The sequence below is a fragment of the Acinonyx jubatus genome, chromosome C1 (genome assembly GCF_027475565.1).
Source record: "Acinonyx jubatus isolate Ajub_Pintada_27869175 chromosome C1, VMU_Ajub_asm_v1.0, whole genome shotgun sequence".
NCBI lineage: Eukaryota > Metazoa > Chordata > Mammalia > Carnivora > Felidae > Acinonyx > Acinonyx jubatus.
Window position 1 is genome coordinate 174,332,882 of NC_069381.1, and position 12,381 is coordinate 174,345,262.

The following is a 12,381-nucleotide window of genomic DNA, read 5'->3' on the forward strand; positions in this document are numbered from 1 at the left end:
AATATTCTCTATTTCTCTCTCTAATATCCTCACATACACACTCCATTTCTATCTATAAGGTAGAGGGGATAAGGAGGTTTCTGTAATTCTTGCAATTTTTACACTTCAAAAACTAGGAGTAGAGTTAAATATGGACAGTCCTTATGTCTACTAGAATCCCATATTGAATGTCCTCTGAGGTGGATGTGGACCTCTTTTCCTATTCTCTTAAGCAGCATTGGTAAGGTCGGAGGCCCCCATCTGAAGGGATCCAGCTCTCAGCTCTGACTTCTTTCCGCCTCGCGCCCTCTGGGGGCCAAAGGATATTTCTGCAGCATCTTCTATTTTTTTTTTTTTTTTTTTTACAATTACAATGAAAAGAACTGTCCAACTCTTTTTAATAGTATTGTGTTGCATACAGCAGATTCAATCATTACTGATAATTGAGTTATAGTGTTTAAAGCCATCTTTATGCTTTGTGATTGACTGTTGGCTCTCAAGCTATATATTCTTACCACTTGCAATGTTGTTTTAATGGTTGATTTTAAATACAAGATAATCCGTTCTTCATAAACCACATTAAAAATAAAAACCCAGAGGGGCGACTGGGTGGCTCAGTCCGTGAAGCATCCAATTTTGGCTCTGGTCATGATCTCATGGCTCAGGAGTTCAAGCCCCACGTTGGGCTCTGTGCTGACAGCTCAGAGCCTGGAGCCTGCTTCGGATTCTGTGTCTCCCTCTCTCTCTGCCCCTCCCCCGCTCATGCTCTGTTTCTGTCTCTCAAAAATAAACATTAAAAACAATAAAATAAATAACAATAAAAACCCAGAGTGGTGCCTGGGTGGCTCAGTTGGTTGAGCGTCCAGCTCTTGAGTTTGGCTCAGGTCATGATCACAGTTCGTGAGTTTGAGCCCTGAGCTGACAGTGCAGAGCCTGCCTGGGATTCTCTTTCTCTGTCTCTCTCAAAATAAATAAACTTAAAAAAAAAAACCAGAAAAGAAAACCTGGAAAATAGTCCTTCTCCCTGAATGGAGAAACAGAATATGGTTCAAGAAAAAGCATTTATTGGGGCACTTGGGTGGCTCAGTCAGTTAAGTGTCTGACTTCAGGTCAGGTCATGGCTCAGGTCATGATCTCATGGTTCACTATCAGCGCAGAGCCCACTTGGGATCCTCTGTCTCCCTCTCTTTACCTCTCTCTCTCTCTCAAAACAAAAAGGAATAGCATTTATTGTCCCTATGAACATTTTTAGGATATGTAAATTATCAATAAAATGCAGTGAAAACAGTCCTCTTCAGTGTGATCTGAACAAGCAGTTTGCTAATTTATTGGAGAAGAAAATCTAGACAAGACAGGAAATCAGATCTATTCTGTTAACGTCCATTATGCACACTCCTTGTCAATCTGCAGGAAAGCCAAGGCCCTTCCTTAAGCATGCATCGGTAGGTTACGTCTGTATTTTTTCTTGCATAAACTACATCCATGGGAATATGACCTCTAGTGTTGATTTCCTTAGAAGAAAAACTTAAAAATACTTGCAAAGTGATCGTAGAACATATTCTGAATTTAAAATTTTTCCCTCTATTTTTACAATAGTTTCATACTCTAATTTTTTTTAAGACTCACCTTTATTAGGGCACTTGGCTGGCTTGATCAGTGAAGGATGTGATTCTTGATCTTGGGGTTGTGAGTTCGAGTCCCACGTTGGGTGTGGAGATTACTTAAAAATAAAATCTTCAAAAAAAAAAAAGACTCACTTTCATCAACCCTTTCCAATGCCTTTAATTATTTCTTTTCAAAATCATGCTCTATCATTTTTACTTTATATTTAATCAATCTATTAAAAGTACAATCGGAATATATAATTTGGGGAGCAGCTGAGTAGCTCAGTCGGTTTAGTGTCTGACTTTGGCTCAAGTCATGATCTCACAGTTCATGAGTTCGAGCTCTACATTGGGCTCTGTGCTGACAGCACAGAACCTGGAGCCTGCTTTGGATTCTGTGTCTTCCTCTCTCTCTGCCCCTCTCCCACTCGCACTCTGTCTCTCTCTAAAAAACAAATAGACATTAAAAATTTTTTTAAAAAGAATATACAATTTGGAAAGTAGTCAACAACTCTTGGCAAACACAGAACTCAACTGACAGGAATGGGAAATGGGGGTAGTGGGCAGAGGGAATGTGCCAGGTAGCGTGTTGGCCATGAAGGTCAGGGGTCTGGTGCATTGGCCAATGTGTTTTAAAGGAGACTGGAGAGAGAGACTAATCTGCCAGTCACTTAGATAGACGGTGATAAAAAGACAGCTTCCACTGCATAATGGGAAGAGCAGTTCTGGGAACCCAAGTCACTTCCTCCACTCTAATGTCCTTTTTTTTCACTCTAATATCCTTTTGATGGTAAGGCAGGAACAAGAGAGTTTGCAGTAACTGGAATTTGAGGAAAACTGGCCACCTTTCTCTACAGTAAAAGCTAAGCCCTTTCAAGTGGGTTTGGAAATCAGTAACTTGAGATACGATGCTATGTAAATGCTTCTATGTTAGGCCAAGTATTTTTAAAAGCACAGAGTTCCACGCCAGGAGAGCTAACCAACCTCACACTTTCAAACAAGCCCAGCTATGCCCATGGTGTATTCGGACAGCTTGCAGCAGGGGCAAACTCATCATACAGTTAAATTGATATATCAAGGCTTTCGAGTATAGAAGTAGACAAAATAATGAAAAGTCAGAGAGAGAGAGTTCATATATTTTTATCCTTAGAATACAGGAAGGAGAGGGGCGCCTGGGTGGCTCAGTCGGTTGGGCAGCCAACTACGGCTCAGGTCATGATCTTGCGGTCTATGGGTTCGAACCCCATGTCGGGCTATGTGTTGTGAGCTCAGAGCCTGGAGCCTACTTCTGATTCTGTGTCTTCCTCTCTCTGCCCCTTTCCTGCTTGCTCTCTGTCTCTCTCTCTCTCTCTCTCAAAATTAATAAACATTAAAAAAATTTTTTTAAAAAGAGAATACAGGAAGGAGTGCCATTACAGTGGGAAATTGGTAGCTTTGATATTACTTTTCCCCCAGGATAGATATTTCTATCAATTTATCATATTAATATATCCTAATCAAAATGATATATGTGAGACATTGTTTTTTTAGAAATAATTTCTAGGGATTATAATTTCATTATCCAGATTATTCTGAGAATCATAATCCAATCTATCAGTAATCTAGACTTGTGCTTCCCAAATGATATCCACAGCCTCAGGTGGCTGTTGAGCACTTGAAGTGCATCTACTCTGAATTGAGATGTGCTATAAATGGAAATACATACTGGATTTTATGAAAAAAAGTAAAATATTCATAATTCATTATAGATATGTCTATAAGACAATTTTTTTTGCAAAGGGACAATAGTTTTATTTTTTATTTTTGCAAGAGAGAGAGAGAGAGAGAAAGAGAGAAGGGGAAAAGGGAGAAGGAGAGAATCTTATGCAGGCTCCATACCCAGCACAGGGCCTGGTGCAGGGCTCGATCCTATGACTGTGAGATCATGACCTGAGCTGAAAGCAAGAGTTGGACCCTTAACCAACTGACCTACCCAGGCACCCCAGGATAATAGTTTTAAATTTTAGAACAAAATACCTTAACTTGCAACTTAATGAATATTATAACAAAGCAATAGTTCAGTAAGGCATTAAGTTCACTATTAAAAGCAATTAGTAAGTATTTACTTACTGGTTTTATTTTCTAGGTCCTATCAGTAAGGTAGTCATTTACATTTTGTTGTTTTAGTTCTCACATTTCCTATTGTAACTACTGGTTTATTCCTTCTTTCATGCAATCATATGTTACTGTATCTTCACTAGCTGATTTAATTTCTATTAAAAATAACATGATTGGGGCGCCTGGGTGGCTCGGTCGGTTAAGCATCCGACTTCGGCTCAGGTCATGATCTCACGGCCCGTGAGTTCGAGCCCCACATCGGGCTTTGTGCTGACGGCTCAGAGCCTGGAGCCTGTTTCCGATTCTGTGTCTCCCTCTCTCTCTGCCCCTCCCCTGTTCATGCTCTGTCTCTGTCTCAAAAATAAATAAACGTTAAAAAAAATTAAAAAAAAATAACATGACTGGGGTGGGTGCCTTGGTGGTTCAGTTGATTAAGCGTCCAGCTCTTGATTTTGGCTCAGGTCATGATCTCACAGTGTGTGGGTTCGAGCCCCAGATTGGGCTCTGTGCTGATGGTGCAGAGCCTGCTTAGGATTCTTTCTCTCTCCCTCTCTCTCTTCCAGGCTCTCTCTCTCAAAATAAATAAACTTAAACATTTTTTAATAGAAGAAAAAATAACATGACTATGGGGAAATTATTGTCCACCACTTTGTTTCAATAGGCCAAAGTGAACCAGAGATGAAACGTGACATATATCTTGCCACCAAAGGAAGAGTAAAAACTGGTACAAGGGGAAGGACATGGGTTTTAGAGTAAACAGGGCTGGGTTCACTGGGATCATTTACGATGTGATCTTAAGCTAAAATACTAAGCCATGTAACCTCTTTGAATCCCAGTTTCTTCATCTGGTAAAATGATTTACACCATCTCTCAGGAATATTGTGAGAAGGAAATGAAATAACATATGTACATCTCTAACACAGTAGACTGATGCTCAATAAAACAAGCTACTAATACTTTTATTATTCCTATATGATGCAGTCAGCCTAAAAATTACCAGGAAACAAGACATAAGTTAAAAGTTAAACAGTAAGTTAAAGGAGAGACCTCACTTTATTCAGTCAGCAATTCAGTTGATTAATGAATAGAGACTAATGGGCCAGGTCACTTAGATGGATGGTGATAACAAGAGGGCTTCCTCTACTGCACCGCAGTAAGAGCAGTCTCTGGGCAGCTTAATTCTTTTGTTTTAATATAGTAACAATACTATATTAGCAGTTAACACATTGATCGCCAGATTCCAAGTGCTGTGTTAGATATTTACTTGCATTCTTTTATTTAAGATAATAAGCAAATTTGTGTATCCCTAGATGCCATGGCATAACACGGTCTTTTCCTCCTAACTAGATATTTTGCTTACATTTAAAAAACTAAATTAGTTAAGCTAATTATTTTTCAAGATTTTCTTTTTAGAACATTTTCCACAGATGCCTCTCACCTGTTACCCTCTACCAGCCACTTGCTTCCTCCTACCGTCACCCCTAACTCAGCCCAACTGTTCCTAAGGACTGGCTCCCACATTGAGCAGGGTCCTAAAGATCATTGCCTTTTAATACACTTTGTATGTTGCCAATCTTCTGCCCTGGTTCCCTGCATGAGATTTTAAAATGCCAAGAGACATATATATTGTAAAGGGCTTTTTGCTATGTTATAATGATAGGAGTATAAAAACGGACTTTTGCACCTATGTATAAAGTCTTTAAGATGGCCCTTCTGACCGGAAGAAGTCCAGCCAAGCTATGCCTGCAGGAATACTTTATATCAGTAAGCATTAACCTTAACTATGAGTGGCAAAATGACAAAATAACGGTGGCTTCAATTAAGATGAAAGCGGTTTGGTAAGCTGAATGGTGGTTCTACCCCAGTGTCCTCAGGGACTCGGACTCCTTCCATCCTTCGACTACGGCCCTTCTTCTCATGGTCTAAGACAACAGGATCTGCATTGCAGGTAGCAAGAGAGAGGAAAAGATAGGAAAGAGTAGGTGATTTCTCAGCTCAGTGACCAGAACCTAGTCACATGACTATACTTATATGGGAAGCTGGAGAATGCACCCAGCCATGTACCCAGCCCAAAACCAGGCAGTTTATCACCCTGGAAGATAGGAAACAGGCAATGGAGAACAACCAGTAGTCTCTATCACTCAGTCAAACTGAGCTGTCCAGGCTTTGGCCTTGGTCTGACTGCTGATCACACATCACTTGTTCTTATCACTAATGCCTCATGACCTTTATAGTCAGATTATTCCAACCTTTAGCCACGGTCACTTATCTAGTTATAATGTACTTATCTATTTCATCCCCAAGGAATTAAAAGTGCCATAAATGTATGCATTTATCAAAATGATGAAGAAAGTGAACCTCCTGCCAATAAAAGCACAGATGAAAATACAAGACAAACATAAGCAGTGATTCCTCTCCCAAAATCTGGGATAAATCTCTGAGCAACTTCCCTATCACCTCCTCCTATCAAACCAGCCCCCCTGCCTCTGTCTGTTGAGTGCACAGCATGCAGACGAGCTTGTGTCCAGTCTATACTCTGCTTAGCCATTCACCTTAGGAGTCAGCTTGGCCCAGTCCACAGAAGCTGGATATAACTCCCTGTCCTGCATTCACAGCCCAGAGTGTGTTGCTGCAACCGGCCTTACACAGCTACCACGCAAAAACAGCACTGCGCATTCCATGGCAGAAAGTCAAACCACACATGCACACATTTGCTGCATTCCTCCAAGGGGAAAAAAGCAAGCAGAGGTTACAGTTTCCTTCTTGTCCCCCAGTTTTGTTTCCATTTTTTCCTCCAAGTGCTAAATGCAAAGACAGAGTAAAAACACTAAGTTGTAACCTTCACATCCATAGTGAACACCTCTAATTGTATCTGGCTTGGTACAGACTGGTTGAAACACATGTTCATAAAGCAAGCCTAAGTAACAGCACGTGTCCCCTTAGAATGGAAGGGAACTCCATTAAAGTCTGGTTTGTGCGCAAGTAAATCTTTGAAACTGATCCAGGGGAAAGTAGCTGTTTTGAGCTGAACTTTTGTTCAGGTTTTATTTGTTTATTATTTCTGATAACCAGCCTAGCCAAAATTCTGGCTCTCAGGAATATTCAATTCTCAGGAATATTCAATATTCCTGATCCTGAGCCATGACTATGCAGGATTTAGAGTTTTCTTTATTTACCCATTAGAAAGAAAGAAAGAAAGAAAGAAAGAAAGAAAGAAAGAAAGAAAGAAAAAAAGAAAAAGGAAAGGAAGGAAAAGCAAAAAGGCAGAACCATTCCTGGGCTGGCTTCGTGGCCTTGTGACTTGTGCAACTGCAGCAGGCTCCACATCAGAAAGGCACTGAACCTGGTTCTGCTATTGTCATCTTGAAATTCTTAAAAACTTTTTCTTTGAGAGTAGGCCAGCAGGGAGATGGGTTATATAGGTGACAGGGATTAAGGAGGGCACTTGTGATGAGTACCAGGTATTATATGTAAGTGAGGGATTAAACTCTACACCAGAAACCAATATTACACTGCACGTTAACTGGAATTTAAAGAAAAACTTGGAGGGAAAAAAAATAAAATCCTCTTCTTATAACAACAAAAAAATTATCTTTGAACTTGTAAGTTAAGTGGAAAGGACAGTGAAGCACGTGCATGAACAGGGGCATGATGTACAATGTGTGTCCGTCCCTCTTCCTGTTGCCCCCATTCCATTCACCTAATGCTCACAGTGCCCGGTGAGGACAGAATTCTCATGGGCCCATGATGTACAGGACTTCAATGAGACTCAAACTGAATACAAGTGTGTTACACTTATGACTAAGTGGGGGCACTGACAGCCTCCGAGAGCCAGAACTTGCTTCCAATGAAAAAGGAAGGCAATGGTGTTCTGAGGAACCTGAATGAACAACCAAGAAAACCTACCACCCCTTTCTTATCTGTGTATTTTTATCTGTGTATTTATTTATTCTTTATTCTGTGTATTCTTATCTGTGTATTTATGCAATTAGCAAATTGCATAGGCTGAAGATCATGGCATGGAAGGAAAGGGAACGAGAGGGCCACCTACAGTGCCTTCTCTTTCTAGTCCTTCCTTGCCGGTAAGCTGAAGGTAGTGAGGGCTGGCAGAATGTGTAAGTACCAAGAAAAGAAAAGAAATAAAAACAGTTGAGCTAGTGTCATGGACTGTTTCCACTACTGTGGTAAGAATAAAATATATATTCATGTAGAGCTATGGAAAATGGATCATGTAATTCTGGTGATTCCATATAAAAATTAAATACACTTCTATCTGCATTTAAAACTGGCATGACATAATATAAAGATGAATAAAATTCATGCCAATAAGTGAAGTTTTAAAATTTTCTTTACCTAGAATGACATTAAAGAGCAAATAAACAATATCATGATGGGCTGAGAGACCGTGGAAGAAAGGAAAAGTCTTTTTATTTTAGACCTGTATGTACTTAAGTACTTTAGTACTGTGTTTTATTACCTTTTCTCCTGCTGTCTGAAAAAAGGCCCCCCATTTTCATTTTGCACCAGGTGCCACAAACTATGTAGCCGGTCCCAAATTGGTCTCATTTCCACTTCTAACCTCACTGTCTTTTTCTCTATCTGAATTTTTGTCATATCTGCTGGCCAGTCCCGGAGCCAGCCCACCAGTGAGCTAGGTCTACCCTAACTGAGAGTTGAAGGGTCTTTTTAGTTTATCCCCAAACTGAGATGATAAGGGAACCAAACTATGTTTTGTGTACATTTCTCACCTGGGAAGTAAGCTGGCCCTTTGTGCTGTGACATTTCAAGCACTTTTGCCATAAGCTTACTGACACTCTCCACCAGGTGTCTCCAGCAGATTTTTGCAGGCACTTAACATAATATCAAAGGCAAATTATAGCAAAGTTCTTGTCTTGGCTAACTTTTTCCAAAGGGTTGCCTTTAAATTACATCATTATGTTTTAAATATGCTGCTTTCTTAAAACAACTCATTCCTTTTATTGTGTCTTAAGTAGTCTTTTCATTACATGCTTCTTAAAGAACTGGAATATATGAAGAAGTAAAAACAAGGAGAAAAATCCAACACCCAGACACAATTACTGCTGACATTTTAGTCAATTTTCCTAGAGTGGTTTTCCTTCTGTACAGAGAAGAGGGAAAACATGAGCTACAGAGGGGGGGAGAAGATAGCTGTAATATATATATGGCAAAGGGCCTGTATCCTGAAGATATAAAGGACTCCTACAGAGTCAACCAGAAAAATAAAGCCCAATTTTAAAATGGCCACAAGACCCTTTACAAAAGAGAGTGTTTAAATGGCCAATAAATATATGAAAAGTGTTCAACATCACTAGTCACCAAGAAAATGCATTAAAACCACATAGACACGGGGCGCCTGGGTGGGTCAGTCAGTTAGTCAAGCCTCTGACTCTTGATTTCAGCTCAGGTCATGGTCTCGGGGTTTTTGAGTTTGCGGGTTTGTAAGTTGGAGCCCTAAGGGGCTTCCACTGCTTGGAATTCTCTCTCTCCCTCTTTCTCTGCCCCTCCCCCACTCTCTGTCTCTGTTTCTCTCTCTCAAAATAAATAAACTATATAAAATAAATAAACTTAGAATAAAATCCACATAGACATGCCACTACACCCACCAGAATAATATGTATTCAAACTTGGAACAACTAAAAGTCTCTTACATTGCTGGTGGGAGCATAAATTTGTACAGCTACTTTAGAAAAATATTTAACACATATCTGAACAGCCACTTTGGAAAAATATTTAATAAAGCTGAACATATGTGTGTTCTATGACCGTTTTCTAGGTATATGCCCAACAGAAATGCATGTAAATATACATCAAGCGACATTTACAAGAATATCCATAGCAACAGTATTCAAAATAGCCAAACCCTGAAAACTAAGCAAATGCTCAACTACAGTAGAATAAGTAAATATGTCACTGTATACTGAAATAGAATGAAACAGTATGGACTAATCTCACATACATTATGCTGAATGAAAGAAGCAACAGAGAAAAAGCATGTACTATATGATACCATTCATATGATGTTCAAAACTAAGCAAAACTAAGGGAAAGCACCATCAAGATCCCTCCTCAGGAGGAAATGCCTCAACTGACTGAAGATCACATTGCCAGTCCTGGGGGCTCTGAGCTTCAGAGCTCCTGTAGAGTTAGTTAAGACTTTGCTGACATTGCAATTCAACCTAACTTCTACTTCTGCTCAGTCCTGTTTCTTTCCTTCCCCTCCCTCCCCTCCTCGTCTCTTCCCTCCTCCCACAATCATTGGTCCCTGCTACACAGTATATCTGAGGCTGCCTCCTTGGGAACCTAATCTAAATGAGAGTAGTAGTTACCTTTGGGGACTCCATGACTAGAGAAGGGCAGGAGAGAGCTTGTTGGGGTGCCAGTAATGTTTTATGCCTTGATGGCAGGTACACAGGAGTGTTTATTTTGTAAAAGTTCATGGAGCTGTATAAATTTTGTATATTTTACTATATGTATGTTATACTTCAATTAAAACATCTGCAATACAAAAAGCCAATGAATATAATTGAAGAATGTGTATATTTGAACATTTTTCTAATTATTCCATTAAGATAAATTCCTAGAAGCGAAATTACTAGATCAAAAATGGACATTCTAAATTTGGCTGCCTATTGAAAAAGGGTCCTCCAGAAAACGTATACCAAATGATACCTTATCAGCAGAGGATGAGAATGTTCATTTCCCACATCCTTGCCAACACTAGATAACATCAATTTTCCAATCTAATATGTGAAAAAAGTAAATCAGGTTGTTTTAATATTCTACGGCTCTTCTTTAGAACTAACTACATGCTGATGATTAGTTGGCCAATTGTAAGTAATTAGTGAAGTCTACTGTATTCTTTGAATTATACCATTTTATTATGCAAAGTAAAAAAAAAAGTTTAACTATTTGTATTAAAGAACCGGCAAACACACATTACAGAGAAGCAAGTTTGAACTCAATACAAAAAGCATTTTGAAAGATTTGAGATGTCCAACCGTGGAATGGACTACATTCTTTTTTTTTTAATGTTTATTTTTGAGAGAGAGAGAGAGAGCAGTGGAGGGGCAGAGAGAGAGAGGGGGAGACAGGAGATCCAAAGCCAGCTCCGTGCTGTCAATGTGAAGCCCAATGTGGGGCTTGAACCCAAGAGAACCCCATGAACCGTGAGATCACGACCTGAGCGAAAGTGTCATGCTCCCCGACGGAGCAACCCGGGCGCTGTGAATGAACTTCACTCTAACTACCATTTATCCTACAGGCCTTGGGCAGGGGCTAGTAAAATCTAGATGACCCTTTTCCTAGGATTTGAGGCATGATCCCTAGTTTTCATGATGAATCAGATCATCTATATTGGTTGTTTCTGTTGTTGTTTTGTTTTATGGTTTGTGGGATTTTTAGTAATTTAGTTTTCACAGTTTTGTAATTCTTTTCCTTTATAAAATTTTCTAAAAATTTATTCATTTAAGTAATCTCTATACCCAACATGGGGCTCAAATTCATGACCCCAAGATCAAGTTATGCTCCTCTGACTAAGCCAGCCAGGTGCCCCTATATTGGGTTTTTTAAATTATAAAATTCTAACATACCATGCTTAAAAAAAATTCTTTTCTTTATGTAGTTTTTCACTTAAAGATCTCATTCATTTCTGCAACTTCAACTATGTATTTGATTCCCAAATTTCTAAAAAGAAAGATGGAAAAGAGGAGGGAATAAAGAAAGGGTATGGATTGGAATAGGGAGAAATCCTAATCTCTCTTTCAAACCCTGGACCTATATTTCTCAGTGCCTGCTGGCCACTTCCACCTCCATGCCTGGCCAGGCCATGGAACTCAGCCGCTTCCAAAGCGATCCTCTTTCCCAGTCTGCCCTCCCCCTCTTCCTCTAGCATTCTCATTTCCTGAGTCCAGGCCTCCTCTTCCAGATCCTGCCCTTACAAACTCTGGAGTCCCATTTTCACCCTTGAGCTCTTTCTTCCCAGTCTCTCCCCATCTCCTGGCCTCTAGCACCCTTTTATCCTTCAAACCTCCAGGTCACCACTTTGGGCCAGACCTCTCCTTGCCTGTGACTCACTCTTACACACATACTGCAACATGGCTTTGAGGAACCTGCATAGTTCAAGAAAAGCTACACTGTGGGTCAGAGTTAAATCTGCAGCTGTGGGTGATACGTGACTGTGGGCGGGACAACTCCCTGTGCTGCAGTCTCTTCATTGGCAGGACAGTCACAAGGGACCCTTATTTTTTTTTTTTTTAATTTTTTGACGTTTTATTTATTTTTGAGAGATAGAGAGACTGAGCGTGAGTGGGGGAGGGGCAGAGAGAGAGAGGGACACACAGAATCCGAAGCAGGCTCCAGGCTCCAAGCTGTCAGCACAGAGGTGGGGCTCGAACTCATGAGCTGTGACATCATGACTACAGCCAAAGTCGGATGCTTAACTGACTTAGCCACCAAGGCACCCCCACAAGGAGCCCTTTTGATGCCAGTATTGTACAATTGATTCCAAGTCAGGCTCTCATTTCCCTCAAAACCCTCTGGTGACTTTCTGTTAGCTCCTAGGCTTTAGCTTGTCTACAAGACTTTCTTCCTGCTTCCCCCCTACCCCCTGCAAAGGAAATTTAGAAAAATAGGAGAGGCTGTCAAAATCTTTTCTTAGATTTTGAGACTCTTAGCACGTAGC

The 12,381-nt window shown here is 40.2% G+C and overlaps 1 protein-coding gene across 1 annotated transcript in view; it reads right to left on the reverse strand.

The window, feature by feature from the left end:
* NEMP2 (nuclear envelope integral membrane protein 2) overlaps window positions 1-12,381 on the reverse strand; it is a 267,634-nt gene that overhangs the window by 26,588 nt on the left and 228,665 nt on the right. The window contains exon 16 of the transcript XR_008295489.1: window positions 1,606-1,713. The gene's annotated coding sequence lies outside the window, so the exon portion shown is untranslated. The remainder of the gene's footprint in view (window positions 1-1,605; window positions 1,714-12,381) is intronic.